Genomic DNA, 25535 nt, shown 5'->3' with positions numbered 1-25535 from the left:
CACCCAGTGCTCCATGCAATATGTTCCCTCCTTAATATCCACCACCAGGCTCACCCAAACCCCCACACTCCTCCCCTCCAAAACCCTCAGTTTGTTTCTCAGAGTCCACAGTCTCTCATGGTTCTTCTCCGCCTCCAATTTCCACCAACTTACTTCCCCTCTCCATCTCCCAATGTCCTCCATGTTATTCCTTATGGTCTACAAATAAGTGAAACCATATGATAATTGACTCTCTCTGCTTGATTTATTTCACTTAGCATAATCTTCTCCAGTCCTGTCCACATTGATACAAAGGTAGGTTGGGTATTCATCCTTTCTGATGGAGGCATAATATCCCATTGTATATATGGACCATAGCTTCTTTATCCATTTGTCTGTTGAAGGGCATCTTGGCAACTGTGGCCATTGCTGCTATGAACATTGGGGTACATATGGCCCTTCTTTTCACTCCATCTGTATCTTTGGGGTAAATACCCAGTAGTGCAATTGCAGGGTCATAGGGTAGCTCTATTTTTAATTTCTTAAGAATCTCCACACTGTTTTCCAAGGTGGCTGCACCAACTTGCATTCCTGCCAACAGTGTAAGAGGGTTCCCCTTTCTCCACATCCTCTCCAACACTTGTTGTTTACTGTTTTATTGATTTTGGCCATTCTAACAGGCGTAAGGTGGTATCTCAATGTGGTTTTAATTTGAATCTCCCTGATAGCTAATGAGGATGAACATTTTCTCATGTGTCAGTTAGCCATTTGTATGTCTTCTTTGGAGAAGTGTCAGTTCATGTCTTCTGCCTATTTTTTGATATGATTATCATCGCATCAAAAGAGGTTACAGCCTATGTTCTCCTCGAGGATTTTGATGGATTCCTGCCCCACATTGAGGTCTTTTATCCATTACAAGTTTATCTTTGTGTACAGTGTAAGAGAATGGTCGAGTTTCATTCTTCTATACATAGCTATCCAATTTTCCCAGCACCATTTACTGAAGAGACTGTCTTTTTTCCACTGTATATTTTCCCACTTTGTCAAAGATTTTTTTTAATATAATTTTTTATTTTTTATAAACATAAGATACAAACGTAGTGATCCAAAGGGGCACATGTACTTGAATGTTTATAGCAGCAATGTCCACAATAGCCAAAATATGGAAAGAACCTAGATGTCCATCAACAGATGAATGGATCAAGAAGATGTGGTATATATACACAATGGAATACTATGCAGCCATCAAAAGAAATGAAATCTTGCCATTTGCGACAACATGGATGGAACTAGAGTGTTTTGGTGTCAAAGATTTTTGACCACAAAGTTGAGGATCCATATCTGGGCTCTCTACTCTGTTCTACTGGTCTATGTGCCTGTTTTTGTGCCAGTACATATGATTTTTTATTCTTCGTTTTGTTAATGTGGTGTATTACATTGATTTGCAGATATTGAACCATCTTTGTGTCTGTGGAATAAATCCCACTTTATAATAGTATATGATCCTTTTGATATATTGTTTAATTCAGCTTGCTAGTATTTTTTTGAGGATTATTTTATCTTTTCCTGAATCTTCATACAACTCTTCTCATTCTTCCACACCTATTTTTATTTTCAAGTTATCTTCTTTACTTCCTTTGGAAAGCTTTTTAAATCCCTATGATCTTTGAGGTAAACTTCCAGATGACTTGGAACACAGTTAGTGATCTTTTGGACCCTCAGGGTCTAAAGATTTAAGGAAGGGAAGGAGGGTATTCACATTTGCTAAGCATGTAACATGTGCAGGCACTTTATATACATTATTTGACTTGATCCCTGAAAAATATCACTGAGATAGTATTATTTTTTTAAAAGATTTTATTTATTTATTTATTTGACAGAAATCACAAGTAGGCAGGGAGGCAGGCAGAGAGAAAGAAGGAAACAGGCTCCCCACTGCGCAGAGAGCCCGATGTGGGGCTCAATCCCAGGACCCTGAGATCATGACCTGAGCTGAAGGCAGAGGCTTTAACCCACTGAGCCACCCAGGCGCCCCTGAGATAGTATTATTAACCTGATTTTTCACATGAAGAAGTTTGAGGACTAAATAAGTGAAATAACTTACCCAAAGTCATTTAGCTAAGAATTAGAGGAGCTAAATAAAGGTAGGTCATTAAAAATACTGTTATTGAGTTAGATGTAAATAATTGGGAACAAAATAAAAGACTATCCCAGGAGGATTATGTATTTAGCTTGCTTTGCAAGTGTCTCTAAGTTCTTGCTTCACACCTTTAAAGAGACTGAAACTGGAAGTCAAAGATTATGTATAAGGGTAAGATCTATGCTAGAATGATTACACAGAACTCAACCGGTCAGCTTGCAGTCAAAGAAAGGGTCTTGACAAAAAAGAAAAAGGCTTTTGGCCCTAAATAAAAATATTAGTCCCTGTACCCCACAGCAAGCTCAGAACATCTTGGATAGATCAACAAATATCCTGATAATTATAATTCATTGCGATAAGTGATGCAATAACAAAATGAAGTGCTACAGGAGCCTAGAAGAGAAAGGGATAATTTTACCTAGAGAGATGGGAGAATTAAGAAGGAATTCACAGGGAATGTAAGGCTTGAGGTGGAGCTTTTAAAAAGCATCAGATGTCTGTAGGAAGGAAGTGGAACAGATATTCCAGGGAAAAGGTATAACATGTACAAGACAAGGGTCATGCAAATCCGTAGACTGCTTTAGGAATAAAAAAGTGTTCAGGATGGCGGGGGAGGGGTTAATGAATGATGGTTCAAACTTCTGGCAATATAAATGTGTCCAGGTGGTAAGAATGATATGGTCGTTTCCTCAAGGAGTTATTGTGAGAATCAAGTTATTGTTTGGAAGTTGTGAACTCTAACATGGTACTATCTATAAGATACATGAGCTATTATCAACTCCTTCCTTCCTTCCTTCCTTCCTTCCTTCCATCAATGACCTAACATGTAGGGTTTGGTAGAGACAAAAGGGAAACACAAAACAAAAATTAGAGAACAATCAGTAAGTACTGACTATACAACCATGAATTATTCAGGGAAAACTGTATGTAAGTGGTAAAAGACTATGGAATAAAGGAATATTTTTGTTTTGTTATTGTTGTTGTTTTTAATGGAGAGATGAATCCCATCTAGAGTCTTAAATCTGGATTGGGGGCAGGAGATGGATGAGAAAGAAACTGCCATAATAGCACAGTAGCCTGAGGTTTTGGATCCTCTATGTGCTAATCCAAGGCTAAAAGTTTGATAGAGGTGTCTCTTATGGCAGGGCTTACCATCTCCAGAAAAATTTTTTCTTGCTGAATAGTCTCCTCAGTGCTCCTTTCATGTCCTTGTTCCTTAGATTATAGATGAAGGGGTTCATCATGGGAGTTACAATTGTATACATGATGGCAGCTACCTTACCTCTTTCTATTGAGTAGGAGAACAGAGAAGAAAGTAGACCCCAATGATGGATCCATAAAAAGGGCCACAGATATGAGATGGGAGCCACAAGTGGAGAGTGTTTTCCACTTCCCCTTTGCTGAAGGAATCCCAAGTACAGTACAACAAATAAGGGCATAGGAGACAATTATAAAGGCAAAGGGAATAAAGATAACTGCTTCCCCCAACACTTAAGATTGTCAAGTCATTGACTTGAGTGAGCAAGGAAACCTTAAAATGGGTACCAGGTCACAGAAAAAGTGTGGGATTTTTTTCTGATCACAGATGTTCAAGAGACCCAGCAGACTGAGGTGCAGTATTGAGACAAGGTGGAGATGATCCATGGTGTCACTACCAATAGTGCACAACACTTGGTGTTCAGTAATGTAGCATAGTGTAATGGATGACAAATGGTAACATACTGGTCATATGCCATGGCTGCCAAGAGGAAATTGTCCAGGTCCACCAGCCACATAAAAAAAGTACATTTGTGTAAGGTATCCTACAAAGGAGATGGTTGGGCTCTTGCTTTGGGTATCTACCAACATCTTGGGGATTGTAGTGGTTATGAAGCAGATGTCAGTGAAGGATAGATTAGCAAGGAAGAAGTACATGGGTTTATGAAGGTGAGCATCAGTGATAATAGCCATGATGATAAATAAGTTTCCTACCATGGTGACCAGATACATGCACAGAAATAGCATAGAAACAAGCTTCTTCTGTTCAGACCCCCCAGTGAGTACAAAAATTTGGAAATAGTTTGGTTTCCTTGGTGCATGGTTCTGCTTTCTCTTAAAAGGGGAAAATTCAATCTCACTGTACAATAGTAACATAACACAAAAGCTAGTTGGAGGACATTATAGTAGGTTATAGAACTGAATCAAGGTCTTGGAACCAGACAGTACTGGCTCATATTCTCTTCCTACTAAAATACAAGCCCAACAAGGTCATAAATTTTATCTACTATGTTCAATGCTATAGTCCAGTACTAAAGATGATGCGTGGCATGTGATAGGTGCCCAAATATTGGCTGGATTTATATAAGAATGAGTGAATAAATAAAAAAATTAATATTCTGAATTTACCACTCAATATTTTCATGACTTTGTTATTTGTACTTTTCTAAGTCAATTTCATCAATTTTAAAATGTGGAGAATACCCATTTTACAAAGTTTTTGTGAGAATTGCAGGGCGCATTCCAAATATCCATGTCTATATTTTAACTATCTCTGCACAAATAGTAGCTGCTATTGTTCACTAATTTGGAAAAATCATAGACTTTAAAAGCAAAAAGAAATCTTCAGAGAACATTTAATCCAGCTTCTGTCTTTGGGCATTTGAGTATTCAATATGCATGTGATAGTGTAGCTGATTACATCTTAGTGTTCCAGAGGCAGAGATCCCACCTGATCCAAAATTTTATCCTTTAAGTAATTAACACTTCCTCACATCTTCCTGAAATCTTCTCAGTTTTTACATTTCAAAAAGGAAATTAGTCACCTGAATTAAGTGCTGCTGACATCATAAAGATGTCCACTGAATTAAGCTACACAGAGGTAATGTTTAGTGTTCTTAACAAGACCATTCATAGTGGAGTTGATTGGTCATAAGCCAAAATGAAGAAGATTTAAGGCTAACACTTTAAGACCTAGTGTTTATTTAGGGCTTAGTATGTTGCAGGCACCTTATTAAGTGCTTATTGTGGATTATCTTATTAAATAATTCACCACAACTCTGAGTTAAGCGGGGCTACTAAGATGTTCCATTTACAGATGAAGAAATCAAAGATTACGAGGTGAAATAACTTGATGAAAATGATACATAGCTAGTGTAGTGGTCAGGATTCTGAGCTCAGTTGGTCTGACTTCAGAGCCCTCTTGCTTAACCACTATGCTATATTGCCACTATACTGCTTATGTCTTCACGTTTGTGAAGAGCAAAACCTATGTTCTAGGCAATGTGAGAGCTTGCCGGACCAAAGTCAAAAGCTTGTAAGTGATGGAGCTAGACTTTGAATCTTGATGCCAAAGTGTTTTTGCTTTTGTGTGAGTTTAAATGAGAGTAAATGGGTTTACAAATGGAAGGATTTTTCCCTGCTTATTCCAAGTTGCACCTTATCTGTGCTGCTGTGAGATCTGTTTTTGCTACTTAAAGCTCTACCCTGCATTCATACCACCTTCCCAGTTCTAACACAACTGGACTGCCATTGTATAAATTCACGTATTTCTGCTGGTTTGCTATTTAATGTTGTACTCTCTGAAAAAAAAAAAAAAAGACGTTTGCAGCACTAATGAATAGCTGGAGCAAAACTGCAGGAGGAATGCTGCATTTATTTAACACAATTTTTCCCAAGTACTATAGCAGTACTCATTTGCATACTAACAAATAAATGTGCTAATTATAAATCAAGCAGGATCAGGTCTAGTGGGACCTCTGCTAGGCAATATTTAGCCATTTCATATGTACAGAATGTACTGAAAATAATAAAGTAGCATATTATTATGTACATGTAATCTAGGCTTTTCACTAATGCAAATTGTATTAGCAAAGTTTGACAGTCCATGTTTCTGATTTGACCTTCCAGGCACCATATAAGTTTGTTCCATTTAACTGCTTATTCTCTCTTCTCCTCAAGCTGGCACCATATTTTCCAATCAAACATGTAAGTATCTTCAGTCTTTCAACCTTTATATCCAAGTCACTAATTTAGCACAATACTCTTGCAGTAAATGCGGGAAGCAAACATTTATGTATTTAGGTTGAGGTCCTCCTCCTATGGAGCTTACCCAGAAGTTTTGTGACTATTTCCAAAACTATTCCAGAAAGAAGCAGTTTCAGTATCTCCACATAAAAAAATCAGTGATTTTTCCAGCCACGAATGTGAACTTTTTCTCCTAAAATATAAAAAGAGAAGAGGGCTGGAATAGAATTGAAAACCTCAACTGGTGGTGGTATTTCTGTGCTGTATTTAGAAAAGGATCACCCTAGGGCTCAAGGCAATCCTCTAAGCTCCTTATTAGAAACCACTGTCAAGGGGCACCTGGGTGGCTCAGTGGGCTAAGCCTCTGCCTTTGGCCCAGGTTATGATCTCAGGGTCCTGGGATCGGGCCCCACATTGGGCTCTCTGTTCAGCAGGGAGCTTGCTTCTGCCTCTCTCTCTGCCTGCCTTTCTGCCTACTCGTGATTTCTCTTTCTCTGTGTCAAATAAATAAACAAAATAAAAAAGAAAGAAAGAGAAAAACTGTCAATTCCATCCTCTATGGACCAAGTTCTCCCTACTGTGATATACTGGTATTCACTGATTTCTTGAAAATATATATATATGTAAATATAAATATATTTATATATGTAAAATACATATCTCATACATATATGTATAAAACGCATGCATTTACATAATGTGTACCTCTGTGTGATTATATACCATGTGTGTATACATATATAGTGTGTGTGTACGTATATATATGTGTGTGTATACACACACACACACACACATATAAAACCTTATGTCCCTGTTGTATTTTTACTCTAGTTAGAAAATAAAAATATCAACAACTTTTGAAGAAAAACTTCACCTCCCCTCATACCTAATAGTTGCCCTGTGCATCTCCATGTAATCCAATAACAAACTGACTGAGATGATATTTGGAGAGGAGTAATAATAAAAGCAACACTAGAGTGCTTATTACTTGTCAGGCACTGTTTTAAACCCCTCATGAATATTAACTCAATTAACTTTTTAAAGGCTTTTATTTATTTATTTATTTATTTATTTATTGGAGAGAGAGAGAGTGAGCGAGCATGTGCATGAGTGGGGAAAGCGCAAAAAGAGAGGGAGAGAAAGAAGCTCTAACACCCTCCATGCTGAGCATGGAGTCCCACAGCAGGCTTGAACTCACGACCGTGAGAACATGAACTGAGCTGAAACCAATAGTTGGTCACATAAATGGCCAAACCACCCAGGTGCCCCTTAACTCAATTAATTTTTATAATGAAATTGAGGGAGGTAAAAATATGATTTCTTTTTTCACAGATGGGGAAATTGAAAAAAAAAAAAGTGATTTGCACAAGGTCATACAACTCGTTGAAGGTAGAGCCAAGGTTCTTACCAGAAACTCTTGCTCTTGCTCCCTTTTCTTAACTACTGCATTACATTATCTCCTAGTAATCATGGGGGAGCTCTAGAAAAAGAAGGCATTCTGGGAAGTTGGCAAAAAATATCTTCTCAAACTTCTCTCCTGTCATTCTCCATCTCCTGAATCCTGGCAGAATTTCTCACTGTTTATTTCTTAATTTTCTTAATTTCTCACTCTACCTCCAAACCTAGAGACATTTCAGCCACCCTCTTTTTTTTTTTTTCTTAATGTTATCATGGAGGGATAGCCTTCCTTTTAATAGAAAGCTAGTCCCTTCATCTATATTCTGGATTTCTTCCCCTTTTGCTTTCCCAGGAGATTTATGCCATCAGTTGACTTCTTTCCTACATCTTCAAGCAATCCTTCTCTACTGCAATTTTTTTTTCAGCTTTTAAACATATTATAGTCTCCTATGTTCAAACAAACAAGTGACGCCCTCTTGGATCCCTTAGCCCTCTCAGTTACTGAACAATCTCACTCCTACCATTAAACACAAATTTCTTTAATTGCCTACATTCCTGTCTCCATTTCTTCACCTCGACCCACTCCAATCTGTCTTCTTCCCCACACAACTCCACTGAAATAGCTCTCAATAAGGTCACAGCGACACCCATGCTGCTAAATTCACCCTTCTTGGCAACTCAACAGTATTCATCTCAGATAATCGCCTTCTTTCTTGATGTACCCTCTTTCATTGGACTTTGAAAATCTCACTCCCCTAGTTTTCCTTTTATTTCTCTCACCATTCTTTCTCCATCTCCTTTTGTGGCTTCTTCATGTAACGTTTTAATGTTTGTTGTGATGTCACAGAGTTCTTCTTTGCTCATTCTACTCTCTCCCTAAAGTAAAATCATCCACTTTCATGACTTCAGTAACCATCTTTATGCTGATGATTGTTTCTTAAAGCTAATTTAACTTTCTCTTTTGGGGATGTCTGGGTGGCTCAGTCAGTTAAGTCACTACCTTCAGCTCAGGTTATGATCCCCGGGTCCTGGGATCAAGTCCCACATCAGGCCCCTTGCTTAGCGGGGGAGCCTGCTTCTCTCTCTGCCTCTGTCTGCCACTCTGCCTGCTTGTGCTCTCTCACTCTCTCTCTCTGACAAATAAATAAGATCCTTAACTCTCTTTTTTGGGTTCCAGAACCATGCACCTATTTGTTATATTCACTTGTATATCTCATAAGCACCATAAATTCAGTATTTTCAAAACCAGACTCATTGTCTACCCACCTCACTGCCTGAAACCAATTTTGATCCTTCCCTATTATTCCTTACCTCAATAAAATAAAGCATTATTGATTTTTATCACTTTGAAATCTCCTGTCTTTATTTCTTAAGATACCATTATTTAAGTCCTATAGATTCATTTTTAAAATAAATTTTTATTATGTTATGTGAGTCACCATACAGTAGATTTCTGATCTTAACTATCACTCATATACATCCTACTTCTCTTTATCATCCTTTTCCAGGAGATTAGCATGTCTTTGTATATAACTTGTTACCTCTGAATAGTTCCAGGGTAATCTCTTTTAGTAACTTCCTATTCCTCTTAATTTAAGGTCCAGAATTAGTTTTTCTTCTTCTCAGAGACCCACTTTATTCAGTTCTGTACCTATGGGGACATTGGCACAAGCCCAATCCATCCTAGCATGTATCACCCTGTGGAGAATAAAGCATAATGTCCAGAATTATTAATTCAGCCTACAATGCCTGGCCTTCTCCTGAATTCCCATTTTGTGCTCTCCTTTTTTCAGTTCTTTGAAACCCCCAAATTCTTTGCCTCACTGTCTTTTCATATGCTCATATTCTCTGTCTGGAAGGTAATACCCTCTGTATGAGGCTAATCCACATTCCTACTTCAGGTCTCAATTTAAATACTTTTTATTCAGATAGACCTTCTCTGACTTCTCAAGTCTATCTCAGATCCTTGCAGTGACATCTCATAGCCACCTGTACTTTCCCTATAAAAAGTATTTATTGGAACTACTTATCCCTCTTATTATCCTATAAATTCTATGAGGACGGGGACCATGTCTATCATCTTCTATATTCCCAATGCTTAGCAAAGTGCCTGACAAGTAGTTGATACTCAAAAATTTGTGAATGATTGAATTAATGGGAGAATAAAAATCATATATAGAACAATTAATTTGGTTTGGTAATAGGGGTCATGGAAGACTCTAAAGAGAAAATGACTTTTTATTTTTTTTATTTTTATTTTATTTTTTTAAAGATTTTATTTATTTATTTGACAGAGAGAAATCACAAGTAGATGGAGAGGCAGGCAGAGAGAGAGAGAGAGAGAGGGAAGCAGGCTCCCTGCCGAGCAGAGAGCCCGATGCGGGACTCGATCCCAGGACCCTGAGATCATGACCTGAGCCGAAAGCAGCGGCTTAACCCACTGAGCCACCCAGGCGCCTGAGAAAATGACTTTTTAAATGAGTCTTGAAGAATGAAAAGCAATTTGAAGCCCTATTGTAAAGATATAGAGGATAAACGTGTGAGGCCTCAAAGTACATGATGTGTGCAGTAATTTAGAGTTGTCTGGTATGGCTGTAGTACAGGAGATAATGGTAGAAGGTAACAAGTTGGGTATAATTGTGAAGGTCTTTGTGTGTACCAGCTGATTAATGATATTTGGCAGTAGCATCTAAGAGGAATAGCATAAACATGATTTTGTGTTGTGGGAGAACCGAGCAGACTGACAATTACCAGGGAAGGACTAATATCAGAAATACTTGGCAAAATGGCTATAAATAAGTAGTCCTTTCTTTTGTGGCTCCAATTCTTTGTTTGGAGGCTCCCTAAAGAACTGCATCCCTATTTCAAGTGACTAGAGAGTATGTGTGGGGCCTGCCCACTTAGAGAGTTCATGACAAAAAAGTTACATTCTGCCTAATCATTTAGCCTATGTTGTGTGTGGGAGTAGGGGGTTTATTACAAAAGAGTGTTGTAGCTAAGAAAGGTCATCTGGAGGTAGTTGTAGAAGTAGGTTTCTGTTTGAGATGAGGAAACAGGAGAGAGAAAAGAAAAAGATTAAGCATCGCTTTAAGTAATCTGCATAATAAAAGTTTTTTTTAAAAACACTAGAAACAGTTAGCTTGTCAATAAAATCAGAGCCAATCTCTGCCTATAACTTCATTGGAAACCTCTTCAAGATGAACACCCAGACTATCCATTTATTCATTGTTTCACTAATGGGAGAAGGAGGCAGTATGAAAACTCTTCTTTAGGATTAAGGAAGTGGAAATGAAGTGAGAGAAGCAACCTGTAGGTCTCCTCCCTTTCATCCAGTTGGCAGAGAATGGTTGAGGATGCAGTGAATTCCCTCTTGCCTTCTTCTCTTCCTCCCCGACAAACATCTCTAGCAGCAAGAAAAAAAAAAAAAAAAAAGGAAACACTGAGAGGAGTGGGAGAGCAAGGGCTGACCCTAACCTATGGTGTTCCTGTTCCATCCATTTATCCCGTTTATCTAGGTTTTTTTGGCAATTACATAAGGGAAACTTTGGGACATAGAAGGACTGTTGAAGGGGGGTAGGGAGGGAGATACATGGACATCAAAGTTTAACCACTTAGCTACTATCATTGCAGAGAATCATAGCAGATGGTGTCACATTTTACTATTCAGTCTGCTATATTTGGTGCATGAGCCATATTTGGACAATACTTACCTCTGATCCTTCCTCATAATATTAGATTGTTGTGCCTGTGAAAAGAAATGTTAAGAAAGGAAAATTTAGGGCGCCTGGGTGGCTCAGTGGGTTAAGCCGCTGCCTTCGGCTCAGGTCATGATCTCAGGTCCTGGGATCGAGTCCCACACCCACATCGGGCTCTCTGCTCGGCAGGGAGCCTGCTTCCTCCTCTCTCTCTGCCTGCCTCTCTGCCTACTTGTGATCTCTCTCTGTCAAATAAATAAATAAAATCTTAAAAAAAAAAAAAAAGAAAGGAAAATTTAGAACACATAAAGCACAGGTGTTGAAGACCGTACTCAGACACAGCTATATAGAACTCACAAGTCTGTTAGGGAGAACACACACTTGCTCAATGACAAATCTGAACACCACAATAGTGTTTTCAAAGCAACAACTTAACAAGGTAAGCAATAGAGTGCAAAGTGGAGTAACTAAGTAGTCAGATTTAGGTGGATTTTTATCATAAAATGTTCCTTGGAGAACATGAGTTCTGGGAAGGTGACACCCATAACTGTGTCATAATCTGCAGATCACTGGGACTATTTTCTAGTCAATGCTTCAATCTTAGTAATAACATTGATATTTTCAACTCTGGTATGGAATTACTGGCCTATATTAGGTAATATTTATTGTCATGGGGGTTTTAGAGAGCACACTGTCCTTGAAGACAGTTGGCAAGAGAACAAGTAGCTTCCATGTTTCTAGCGGGCCTGGGAAAGGATCAAATTTGCCACCTGAAGTGCCGAGAGAACAAATACTTAGTGTACTTCTTCCTTAATGAAATTTAAGGCTGGTGGAGGAAGGGGATCTCCCTGATTTTCAGTTTATTGATAGAATGTGCAGGAAGATGGAACTGAACAGTTAAAATCAGACTAAGTGTCACAGTGACCCAGCATTTTAGCAGTCCTTAAGTATATGTTGAATTCTCTCAGAACCAACCTGAGGCATTGGTCTCTTAGGACAATGGCTACTAAGTCTGTAGAAGGAAAATAATATTTTGTTGGGATACAAGAGCTCTGTGTCTCAATTCTAGCTTGAAACATTATTTTCAGAGTGACTTTGGACATATTATTTCCCTATTATCTATTAAACACAAAGGAATTCCTTTTCTGTCTATGAAACTTGATCCCATCAGATGATTTTAGAGTACAGTAGTCTTTATCTTTATCACATGGTGGTTTGGAAGAGTGCTGGGAGTTGGATAGAGTGCTTTAGTAGACATATTTAGTAGACATAGATAAATCTGGAAGGAATATGATTGTAGACTATTCACTCAACTGTGTATCATTTAGAAGGACTGCCTGACCCTTTGCCTCTTTGCTCTGCAAGTTTCATTACTGCTGTGGACTGAATTGTATACCCCTACCCCTGAAAATTCTTATACTCTTCAAAAGAAGAGATACCAGAGAGTGCTCTCTCTCCGTATGTGAGGACACAGTAGAAAGTGGTTGTTTGCAAGCCAGGAAGAGTACTCTCATTAGAAATCAACCATGCTGGTATCTTAATCTTGCACTCCCAGTTTCTAGAACTGAGAGAAAAATAAATTCCTATTGTTTAATTTATTTTGTTATGGCAACCTGAGCAGACTAAGAAAATTACTATCTCCTAAACAAGACCTGCCATGGGATCTGTAAGGAAAGGAAATCTAAGGCCACCAATTTGAGTTTATATTCTTGAGAATCCATTAGAATCCAGATCTTCGGGGTTGGTATCAGGGTACTACTGGCCTCATGGAATAGTTTTGAATGTGTTTCCTCTATTCTAGTATTTGTAAAATTTTGATAAAGATTTTCATTTATTATTTTGTTAATTGTGTGGTAGAATTCACCAATGAAACTATATGGTCTTGGGCTTTTCTGTGCTGGGCAATTTTTGATTCCAAAATCAACTTTCATTCTTATTATTGGTCTAAGATTTCTTATTTCTTGGAGTCAAGATTCATTCAACCATGGTAACTTGTGCATTTTTAGGAATTATCTGTTTTTTTTTTTTTCCCCTAAGTTATCCGATTTGTTAGTATATATGGTTTATAGTAATCTATTTTTTGTTTTTATTCTTTTTTTAATTTAATTTAATTTTTTCAGTGTTCCAAGATTCTCCCCAACCAATTTGCCCCAATTCACTTTTTCTTTTTTTTTATTATGTTAGTCACCATACAGTACATCATTAGTTTTTGATGTAGTGTTCCATGATTCATTGTTTGCATAGAACACCAAGTGCTCATTGCAATACATATCCTCCTTAATACCCATCACCAGGCTAACCCATCCCCCCCCTCCCCCTGCCCACGGAAACCCTCAGATTGTTTCCCAGAGTCCATAGTCTCTCATGGTTTGTCTTCCCTTCTAATTCCCACCCTCTTCAGTTTTCCCTCCCTTCCCTGTGGTCCTTCATGCTATTCCTTATGTTCCACATATGAGTGAAACCATATAATTGTCTTTCTCTGGTTGATTTAGCATAATTCCCTCCAGTTCCATTCATGTCTCTGCAAATGGTGGATATTCATCCCTTCTGGTGGCTGAGTAATATTCTTTTGTCTATATGAACCACATCTTTATCCATTCATCTGTTGAAGGGCATCTTGGCTCCTTCTACAGTTTGGCTATTATGGACATTACTGCTATGAACATTGGGGTGCATGTGCCCCTTCTTTTCACTACATCTATATCTTTGGGGTAAATACCCAGTAGTGCAATTGCTGGGTCATAGGGTAGCTCTGTTTTCAACTTTTTGAGAAAACTTCCATACTGTTCTCTGAAGTGGCTGTACCAGCTTGCATCCCAGTGTAAGACAGTTCCCTTTTCTCCACATCCTTGCCAACATTTGTTGTTTCCTGCTTTGTTAATTTTGGCCATTCTAACTGGTGTATCTCATTGTGGTTTTGATTTGAATTTCCCTGGTGGCTAATGATGTTGAACATTTTTTCATGTGTCTGATATCCTTTTAGAGTAGAGAGATGCATTAATGCACTGGATATAGTTTATGCAATGCCGTGATTATGGCCATCTCTGTGGCCCTTACTCCTCTATGCTTTCTTACTCAACTTTTGTCATTCAGATATAATCTCTTGGTCTCCAGTGTTCTTATATTTCAATGTGGTATGCCTTAGTGTGGATCTATTTTCATCAGTTTTGCTGGGTATTCAATTGTCCCTTTTAATCTAGAAATTATTTCTTCAGGGAATTTTTTTCAAATGATTCTTAAAATAATTTCTTCCTCATTTTCTCTGTTCTCTTTTAGGGAAATCCATCATTGCTATGTTGGAACTCCTGATTTGATCTTCTAAATTAAATTTTTTTCTTATTTTCTATCTTTGTTTCTTTGGTCTAGTTTTTGTGAGAAATCCTCAACCTTATTTTCCATTATGGCTATTGAAGTTTTATTTCTGTTGTCTCTTAAAATATCCAAGAACTCCTTTATTCAATGTTTATTTTTATAGTTACTATTCTTGTTTAATGACTATAATACCTTCTTTTATATTTCTGATGATCTTAGTGATTTTGAAAGCTTTCCTCTCCCTGAGATATGTTCCCCCCTAAGTTATTTTTTCTTAGCTTTTTTGTTTTGATCTCTTCCTTTTATGATATTCTTTTAAAAATGATGTCTTAGGGTCCTTGAATGTTTGGTTATATTTGAGTGGGACACAAAAAAGCTGATTAAAAGATTTTTTTATTAAAAGTTTTTGTCATTGTGGGCCCTACTGTTGGTGAACTTCTAATTATTTTTAGATAATTTTATATAAGGTGATCAGATTCTCTCAGAAAATAACCTTCCAATCTTCCACCTGAGGCAAGCCTTGGCTGCAGGTTTCTGGGAACTAAACAGGAGAAGAAGTCTTGTAGTCTCACCATATAGTAGATAGCTAGATCACACACTGAGTTCTAGCTGAGTCACCCAGCCCAAAAACCTTGTTATTTTAATGATCAGAATAAGTTTCTACTCTTTGGTAAGAGGGAAGTATGTAGGGGAATTGCTCCACTGTGAAGAGTCTTCTGTAAGAAGGAAGCATGTAGGGGAATTGCCCTGCTGTGAAGAAATGAGGAGGGGATTTGGAGGCTTACTTGCTCCATAAACCATCTTTCAAACAATTCCCATGTTTTCAGCCCCACTTTCACCCTCACTTATAGAAGTACCCAGTGATGACTGGATTCTGCCAATATCTGAGCCTTTTGGGAGATCACTGGTGCAAATTGTGTTGTTTATTTTCTCACTGTTGTTTTAAGATTCAGGTTTCTTGGTTCTCCCAATCTGTTAATAGTTGCTTTTTTGCTTTCCTTTTCCTAAAATGCTTTTCATAAATGTTTCCTGTTTGTTTTTCTTCATGGGTTTATGCCTCTAAAATAGTTTATTTTGTGTCATTTATACATAAATGTGAATGTCTAATCCACTGCTTTTAACTGGAAACCCTTCTTTATTTTTCATCATGACATTTAATGTGTTTATTTTGTAGCACTTCTATTACATTATATATTTATATACTTGCTTATTATATGTCTCCACCACAGGTATGCTTGCTTCATGAAAACAGGGATATTGTCTATCTTATTCACTGTACATCCTTAGTGCCTAGGACATAATAGACACTCAGTTAAGTATTTGCTGCATAAATTAATCTGAATTATTTTATTAATTAAAAATGATATTTATAGTCATAGCATCTGATACTGTTGTAGGGAAAAAATGAAAATAACTATATAGCAAATTAGTCAAATCAAAATAGGAGAATTAGATACTTGAGGAAAAACAATATGTAAGACAAGACACAATAGCACAAGTATATTTTACTGCAAAACCAATATATTTTCAACTTTATCAAGCTACATTTTATTCATGGGAGGCTGCCTCTGAAACATGTCTATGAACTTAAACTCACTGAATCTTAGAAGTGGGGAAAAACTGCAAATTGTTCAGTTTAATATCTTGTTTTACAGATAAGGAAACTGAGGACAAGAAAGGGGAAGTTATTAGCCAAATATCAGACAGCTAGTTAGTGGCAGAGCTGAGGCCCAGGCCCATCTCTTCAGACCATCTGCCCATTACTCTTTCTAATTTGGGACCTGAAGATATGGTCTGATCAAAACAGCCCAGCTGTGTAAATGTGTACCATCACTGGCCCACTAATTTCACAGGGGTGTTAGAACAGTGAAAGTATAGTGCTAGATTTGAGTGGGATTTGGATGAAAAGAATTAGTGGCATGAGTTTTTTTTAACACTCACATAAACATAAGGTACAGTTATGGAAAGAGAGTTTATTTACACAGTAGCCTTTCAATTAGCCACAGATTCCCTCAGGGGAGAATGATTCTGTATTATATGACATATAGTGCTTGTGTTAAACACCACACAGTTGGCCCATGAGTGGCTGGCTATATAGATAGAAGTCCAAGAAGCTAATACCCTCAGTCCTGCCAGCAAAAACCACTGGGGGAAAACAATGCTAAATGTTAGATATGACCTTGATACAAATGATAAGACATTGCAGGTGAGTTTGTGGCATTTTGCATTTCCTCAAAATCCTTCCATTTGGAATGAAGGGGAGCAAACAATGGGGCAGGCCCTTTCACAGAGAGTCCCTGATTTTGGCTGTACAGTAAAAACTGATCTATTTTGATGTGTCTGCCTGGGGCCTAGAACTTGAAAAACTTCAGCCAGGGAGACAAGTTTTTCTTAAAGTAACTAAATTGCCTTTCACATTTCTATTTTATGTCTGCAGAGGGAACACACAATAAATTTGGGTAAGAATGTAGCAGACAGAAATCAGAGCTGATGAATTCCAAGCTTACATAAACTAAGGTTCCCAATCCCAGGTGCTTTTGTTTTTTCTGTCAGTAGACTTAGTAAAACAAGACAGATGTTCTGAGTCCTCCTAACTCCTCAGGGATTTGGAGACTGGGCATTGCAATTGCTTTGCTAAAATAGAAGAGGATTTAGTGGGCTAGGATGTGATGGGGAGAGAGGGTGAAGAGCGTGGGGAGCACCACATCAAGCTGCTCGTTCATAGGAGATGATTTGTGTTCATTCATAGGAGACGTGAAAATGAAGGAAGCACAGAATCCAGCCCCGTACAGTAACCACAAGCAACTGAGACTCTTACTTTCCTGAAGATACTGCAGAAACCCAAAGTTCACAGCCCTCCTGACTGAATGTTTAATCCCAGAGAAGGATTAGAGCAATGCTTTAGGTTTGCTTTAGCCCCCACGTTTATATAATGTTGTTGACCTTTTAAAATTATGAAACTTGAGCAACTTTAGTGAATCAAACATGGATATCCAGCAATTTGGGTGCCTGCCTGTCTGACTTTTTTCAGGTCCAGTCATGTTTTTTTGTGGCTTAAGGTTATTTCACAAATATATTTCTTTTGGTTGATTCTAATGATTGTATAGTCACCCAGCCTGTTAATATCCAGTAATATGTTAACGCCAGCCTCCAGTTATTGAGCATTTGGAATCTTTCATGGAATGTCTTTTAACCACTCCTATTTTGCACCAAACTCTACTCACATTTCAAGGTTCTGGTTCAATGCTACCCCCTCCATAATAACTTTCTTTTCCCCACCTGAACCCTGCTCCACCCCCATGGAATAAAATCAGTTCTTTTTTGCTCCTGTAGCTTTTTGTCTTTATTTCCATGAAAGAACATGTTACACATACAGTTGTCTTCCCTGTTATATTATAGGCTCTTTGAGGGCAGGGATTGGGTCTTACATAGTTGAATCCCTTAAACTTATGACATAGTGATTTACAGATATACATATACAGCAGACGAATAAACAGCAATATAATGAACTTTTTTGCATAAATTATTTTCATTTATTTTGGCTTATATCCTTGGGTGTATATTTCTGCAAATGGAATTACTTGGGCAAAGAGCAGTTACACACTCTCATAGTGTATTCCAGATATTTCACCAGCAATTTATGTGGTGACCTGTTTCCCAACAGTGGTCTTTATTACATGTATACTACCAAGCTGGGGGACATTGTGTTTTAATTTGTATTATGCTGAGGTCATATATTTTATCCTGTGATTATATACTGAATATGTTCCCTAATGTGCTTGTTGTACATTTTTTGATGACTCATCTAGTGAGCTTTATACATATGAGAAATGTAACCATATGGGAATATCAAATCATGGTGGTCATTGAACTAAAGCAATGATAAGGTTTTGGGTAGCATAAGTGTTGAAAGTTTTAGACATATTCAAAGTATAAGTCCATAAATTTTAATTAAATCACATAACTAATAAAATACAAACGAATGAAACAACCTATCCTATCATTCCTGCACCACTTTTCAAGATATTGACAACCATTAATCTACTTTTTATATACCAATTCCTCTACAGATTTGCCTAGTCTGGACATTTCATATTGTGAAATAAAAAATGGACTTTTAAGCAGAAGCAAAACAACATTTATTAAACACCTACATCTTTGTTAAGCACTTTCTATATTTTTTTCTTATTTAATCTTCAAACAGCCATTAAAGTTAGGTAATATTCCATTTTAAATACGGGAACTGATAGTAGAGAGGTTGAGCAATTAGAGATCATACGGTTAGGATATGATATAACTTGGATGCTTTGAGCCAATCTTTATCCAAGTTCTCTCTGCCTTAAGGTGTTTAGGAAGTTTGGAAAATATCTCTCCAGTACTTTTGCCTCAATGGCCCTCAGTGCCTTCCACAGAGACAAAACACCAATATGACATTTCTCACACTGTGAGGGCTGAAAGAACAGAGTAAAATAGAGTATTTTGTATAACATAGACTCATGGATCTAAATAAATTTGCTCTTTCAACTTCCCTCCATCAGATATTGAGAATGACCAATGATCCGTGTACATTTTAAATCACAGAGCCATGGGAAATTAGAGCTCAAAGCTGAAAAGGGCCTCAGAGGCACCTGGTCTAGCTGCTTTATTTTATTGATGAAGAAACTAGGACCCAGAAAGAGCAAGCTATCTGCTCAAGACCATATAGCTCAAATATGGTGACAGAGGATGACTTTTAATCTATTACTGGAAAAATAAGTGTACCAAAGGTGAAAGTCCCATCCAGAATAACTGCAGAAAACAAATTAAAAGGAAAGCAAGATAGTAATGTGGAAAGGTTCCTGAATTAGGTCAGAAGGTCTGGATTCCAACACTATTTCTGCCACTAATTCACTGTGAGACCTTAGACAAGTCACTTAACCTCTTTGAACTTCTGTTTCTTCATCTGGAAATGGTTGGGTTGAAATATATGATGTTTTGGAAGATTGTGTTTATTAAACACTCCTGAAATTGTATTGAATAACTAAATAAGTGAACCTTTGTATAAATGCTAAATGTTGTGCTATTTTTGAAAGATACCCAGAGAACTGCATAACCAAAAAACTGAAAAGAAGGGTAATCAAAAAAAAAAAAAAGATTTTAAAGAACCATTACTGTAAATTTACATGCCTCTAGGGATAAATGCATTAATGCACTTTTTAAACATAAAAGTTTATTTCTTCAACAAATAAAAGAGTGCCTGATTATTTCCAGTAAGTGGATATACAAGACACATTGGCCAAGTTAATAATATGCCAATTCTGGATGCAATATTGACACATGCAGTAGCATGTGTAGATGGGGTATATAATCATTTCCTTAATAAAGTCTTAATTTTTTATGGTTATTTCCTTTGGGAAGAAAAAGCAATTCAATCTTATTTTAAGGAAAAAAAGATTTTGTCATGTTCTAAAGAATAATAGTCATTTATCCATTCAACTAATATTTATTGAATGCCTACAGTACATGCACATGTCAAGGAACAGATGTATCCTAAAATGGGAAAATTTTTAAAATGATACAATAACATGAAGCTAACATTGAAAACCTGTCTTTTTTATGATTCAAGGTACGTGAGCAGTCAAGAGCTGTTTGTTTAAATCTTCACAGGCTGAAACTTTCACAGTAGAGAGGCAGAGCAGATGATGTGTGTGTAGGGGGGTGAGTGGGAGGGCAAAGAGTGCAGCTCCGTAAGCAGGAGCCGGAGCACACAGCAGAAAATGATCATATTGATGCATTCCTCCTCCCTCTCCCACCTTCCATGATGGAATAATAATAGGGATCCGTTCCATGTGTATTGTATCACCCTTCAGAGTTTACAGAGTGCTTTCACATTCATTATCTTATTTGATCTTCCTGCCAACCCAAAAAGAGAGGCATAGTGGGTATTGTTTTTTCAAGATGAGAAAATAAGGGGCTGGAAGAGGTTATGTGGATTCTCCATGGAAAAACAATACAAATTAGTGCCAGGACTAGAACTCATGTCTTTTGTCACTGAAAACAGTGTTTTTTCCATTACCTGCATTCATCCCAGTATTTTCTCTTCTCATCTCCATATTTAGAGGCCTAAGTTATTCAGTGTTCCCCTGGGCAGGCTGCTGTGCTGAGCAGCAGCAACAGTAGCAGCAGTAGCAACAGCAGCAGAAATCAACTCCAACAGTTAGGATAGAGTAAGAAGAGTGAATTATTACCACAAGTAAAAAATTCTTTTTTCATCTGCTCTGGTCAAAGTGTGTGTGAGAGTGCATGTGTGCATGCATGTGTGGTCTGAGATATGGTTAGAGAGTGGAGCATTGAAAATTATATTTTAGCCAGTCTTCCTAGAATTCACTTCTGTTGATCTAAAATGGTGGTAGTGTGCACATACAATATCTCCACTTGCATTTGGTGAAACGGAGTGAAAAAAATAATGAATACAGAGATAGACATGCTCATGAAGGAATGAAGAAAGTAGAATTCAGTGAGCACCTGACATGTGCTGAGTGCTTTACTTACAATATTTCATTCAATCTTTACTATTGCCCCATGACATAGGTCATATAGTGTTCTTCTTTTACAGATTAGTAAACTAAAGCTTAGATAGGTTATGTCCTAAGTCACAGAACCAGTGATATCCTATGCTAGGATTCAAATAGGTCCATATGTCTCCAGGATTGGATATCTTAACTACTATACCAAATAAAGAACCTGTATTTTCTGCTGATTTGAATCACACATGTCTTTCTTCTTTTTCTTTTCTTCTTCTTCTTTTTGTTTTTTTGATTTTTTTTTTAATTGGAGAGGGGAGGGACTGAGAGAAAGGGAGAGGGAGAATCCTCAAGTAGACTCCCCACTGAGTGTGAAGCCAACACAGGGCTCACTCCCAGGACCCTGAGATCATGACCTAAATCAAAATCAAAAGAGTTGGTTGCCTAACTAATTGAGCCACTCAGTTGTCTCACACATGTTTTTCTTTTTAATCAAAGTTGGGAGAACCCTCCAAGGTCTGCTTGTCCAACGTTTCACTAAATACAGGTTCCCTTCTAGACACCCCTCACTGATGATCATCCAGTGAAACACGGGGACTCTAACTTAATTTAGAGTCTATAGATGGAGATGGAGCTGCAAGGACTTAGGCCTTCTCTTGTCTGGTGCTTCATCCAGGGTAAAATCCAGGTATTTGCGTGAGGCAGTAAGCCACCATTAGAGATACCCTGTGACTGCAATAGAGAGAGATAGAGTCCATGCCCTCAGCCTTAGCACCATCTAACTCCAACCATTTTGTGACCTGGCCCTTTGCTTAGATGGACCTGACCAACAAGTCTTTGTGGAATGAACAAATCTTTGTGGAATTCATATTTGGTTTTGCACAGCTGCATTGCCTTTGCCCCAAACATGGTTAAAGGAATCAGTAAGCTGATGATCAGTCAGGAGCTGCATGAATCCTTTTGTTTTTCACTCACGGGATCCAAATGGTACCTTCAGACTTGGCTTAGGTTTCTGATGGCCATTAAGGGGCATTTTGATTCTGCAACAATCTCTGGTGAAGAAATGATCAAGGTTCTAGAAAACCCTCTACTGTTCAAGCAGAATAGTAAGTATTGATGACTTCCACTGTTTCAGAAATAATGTCACAATTACTAAAGGGAGGGAGTTGTCTGGTTATGTAGTTCATTGGGTATCTTCCAAAGATTACCCCAAAGATAACAGATGTAGTGAAAGAAAGGGCCATATGTACCCCAGTGTTCATAGTAGCAATGGTCACAGTCGCCAAACTTTGGAAAGAGTCAAGATGCCTTTCAACAGAAAGAAAGAAAGAAAGAAAGAAAGAAAGAAAGAAAGGAAGGAAGGAAGGAAGGAAGGAAGGAAGGAAGAAAGAAAGAGAGAGAGAGAAAAAAGAAAGAAGATATGGTTTATATATACAATAGAATATTATGCCTCCATCAGAAAGGATGAATACCCAACTTTTGTATCAACATGGATGGGACTGGAGGAGATTATGCTGAGTGAAGTAAGTCAAGCAGAGAAAGTCAATTATCATATGGTTTTACTTGTGGAGCGTGAGGAATAACATGGGGGACATTAGGAGAAGGAAAGGATAAGTGAATTGGGGAAATTGGAGGTGGGATTGAAGCATGAGAGACTGTAGACTCAGAAACAAACAGGATTTTGGAGGGGAAGAGGGTGGGGTGGTGAACCTGGTGGTGGGTATTAAGAAGGGCACGTTTTGCATGGCACACTGAGTGTGGTCTATAAACAATGAATCCTGAAACACTGAAAAAAATAAAATAAAATATTAAAAAATAAAGTGAGAATATAGATGAGGGGAAGGGCTGGAGACTGTTGTGGATTGATATGTTTTGAGTGGGACTCTTTTACCCATATCATCCAGTTTCCCATTATTTCCTCAACTAAAGCATGTCTAAAGAGCTCTTAACTGGTCAAGAATAATATCCAGCTTGTGTGGATGGAGAATTCATTCATGGTGACTGACTTCATCCTTCTTGGCATGGCAGACAACCTTCAGCTTGGAGTCCTGCTATTTGGAGTCTTCCTTATCATTTATATTGTCACTGTGTTGGGGAATCTAGGCCTGGTAATCCTGAGCAGAATCAGTCCCTGCCTCCATACTTCCATGCACTTTTTTTCCCTCTAACCTATCCCTTCTTTTTTTTTATATATATAGATTTTATTTATTTATTTGACAGAGATCACAAGGAGGCAGAGAGGCAGGCAGAGAGAGGGGGGGAAACAGGCTCCCTGCTGAGCAGAAAGCCTGATTGGGGGCTCGATCCCAAGACTCTGGAATAGTAACCCAAGCCAAAGTCAGAGGCTTTAAACCACTGAGCCACCCAGGCACCCCCTTTCCCTTCTTGATGTCTGTTTCTCTTCCATTACAATCCCAAAGACTTTAGCAAATTTGTTATCTAAATTGTAGGCCGTTTATTTCCTTGGATGCATAGCTCAAAAGGGCTTGTTCATAATCTTTGCCTCTGCTGAATGCAACCTTTTGGCTTCCATGGCTTATGACCACTATACTGCCACCTGTCACCCACTGCTCTCCCCTATCACCATGTCTAGAGTGTGTTGTCTCCTCATGATAGCAGGATGCTACTTTGGGGGATTAGTTAACATGGTTTCTGTGACAACTTCCATCACACAACTATCATTCTGTCAACCACGTGTCCTTCCCCACTTCTTCTGTGACATTCCTCCACTATTGGTACTGGCTTGCTCAGACCCCTGGGTCACCCAGATACTGGTTATTGGCTGTGGGGGATTCATCCTGGTCACCTCCATTGTGGTGATCCTTGTCGCCTACGTGTCTGTCCTCATGATGATCCTGGGAATTCCTTCAGCTTCTGGCAAAGAAAAAGCTTTCTCTATATGTGATTCCCACATGACTGCTGTTGACCTATATTATGGAACAGCTATGTGTATTTAACTTGCAGCCCTCTCAACATGGATCCCAGGCAGGAAATCAAATGGTTTCAGTGTTTTATACAATGTTAATCCCCACGTTAAATACTCTCAAGTTTGAGAAACTAGGAAGTGAAAGTTCCTTTATGGAAAATATTGAAGCAGAGTCCCTAATCTTCCATTTCGTGTCTCAAGAATGTAACATGTTCTATGAAGACTTGCTTACAGTTCTATTCACGGTGTTTTCCTTGCCTGCAAATGAAGCCTTGTTAAGAACAATTTAATTGCTCTGGCTAAGAGCTTAGAAGTAGTTGTTTAGATAAACAGCAACACAGTAAGAAGTTATATGGCCAAAACAATGTGTATTTTCTGAAGCAACTGTCTGATAAATGTTTTAAAAGAGGGAAATATGTATGTGGATATGAATATGTCAATTTGAGTTGTGAACTGGTGTAACCCCAGTCATAAGTTTAAATAATTCCATGATAACAAGGTTAGAAAATAGTGTAATTTGACTATAAATTATAGAAGAAAACATAAATGGCAACTGAGATGCAAATACATTTGCTTTACTGTTCATGTATTTATATGGAGGATTTACTTGGTATCCCTTAGGTTGAATTAAGTTCAGTCCCTATCTTTCATCCTCATGAAAGGATGACTTTCAGAAGACTCCTGAATGTGTGTTTTCCAAATGCTGCACCATCACTACCGCTGTGAGGCTATAAAATGTGAGACTATATATTAATTCACATATGTAATTATTGAGATTTATAAGGGTAAATCTTAAAAGATAGTAATGCTAAGCCAAACAACAGATTAAGTTTGCTAATCAGAGTAGGATTTGAAAGATTCCTTGTAAGGGACAATGGACCATTGATTAGTGGAAACTCTAGGCCTAAATTATACCAATGATGTGTGTGTGTGTGTGTGTGTGTGTGTGTGTGTGTGTAAATACTAAATGGACTATTGTATGCAAATTATAAACTAGCTAAGCCTATTGGTATTCCTGAATATATGACCAACAGACAACACAAGTGTGAGTTGTGAGTTAATTTATTAGTCCATGGCTAGTCCTCAGAATTTGAAAAGGTGCATGAAATTTGTGGATATTACTATCTTGTGTAAATATATTGAACAATAAGCTATCTATAAAAGCATATCATCCTATACCTGAAGACTATAAAAACTTATTATCTTACTTTTATAGTTGAGGAAGCCAAGGCTTAGAGAAGAGAAACTGAGCAAGATCAAACAACTAGTTAGGGAAAAACTAATCAAATTGGCTTTGGCTGCAAGGAAAAACAGAAAGAAGTATTTATTTATACCTAGGTCAGACACAATATTTGAGCCCTAAGGTAGCTTTGTTTCTGCCTCTATTCCCCCAAACGTTCTAGCCTTAATAGCCATCTTCCAAAGATTGCTAAGCCCCAGTTGTGAGGCAGTGTGGTTTACTACCAAATAAAACTAATCCTCTTAGAGCCCAGATCCTTATATCCAACTGCCAGATGGAACCTCCCGTTGAAAAGTTCCTCAAGCGCTTCAAACTTAATGTTTAAAAACTGAACTCTTCT

At 37.9% G+C, this 25535-nt stretch overlaps 1 pseudogene; it reads left to right on the top strand.

Annotated features, from left to right (window-relative positions):
• Positions 1-23008: 23008 nt before the first annotated feature.
• LOC131821646 (olfactory receptor 1052-like) lies at positions 23009-24135 on the top strand (annotated as a pseudogene).
• The last annotated feature ends 1400 nt before the right edge of the window (positions 24136-25535 follow it).

Source organism: Mustela lutreola, chromosome X (genome assembly GCF_030435805.1).
Source record: "Mustela lutreola isolate mMusLut2 chromosome X, mMusLut2.pri, whole genome shotgun sequence".
In the NCBI taxonomy this organism is placed as follows: domain Eukaryota; kingdom Metazoa; phylum Chordata; class Mammalia; order Carnivora; family Mustelidae; genus Mustela; species Mustela lutreola.
This window is presented reverse-complemented; position numbering and strand designations above follow the sequence as displayed.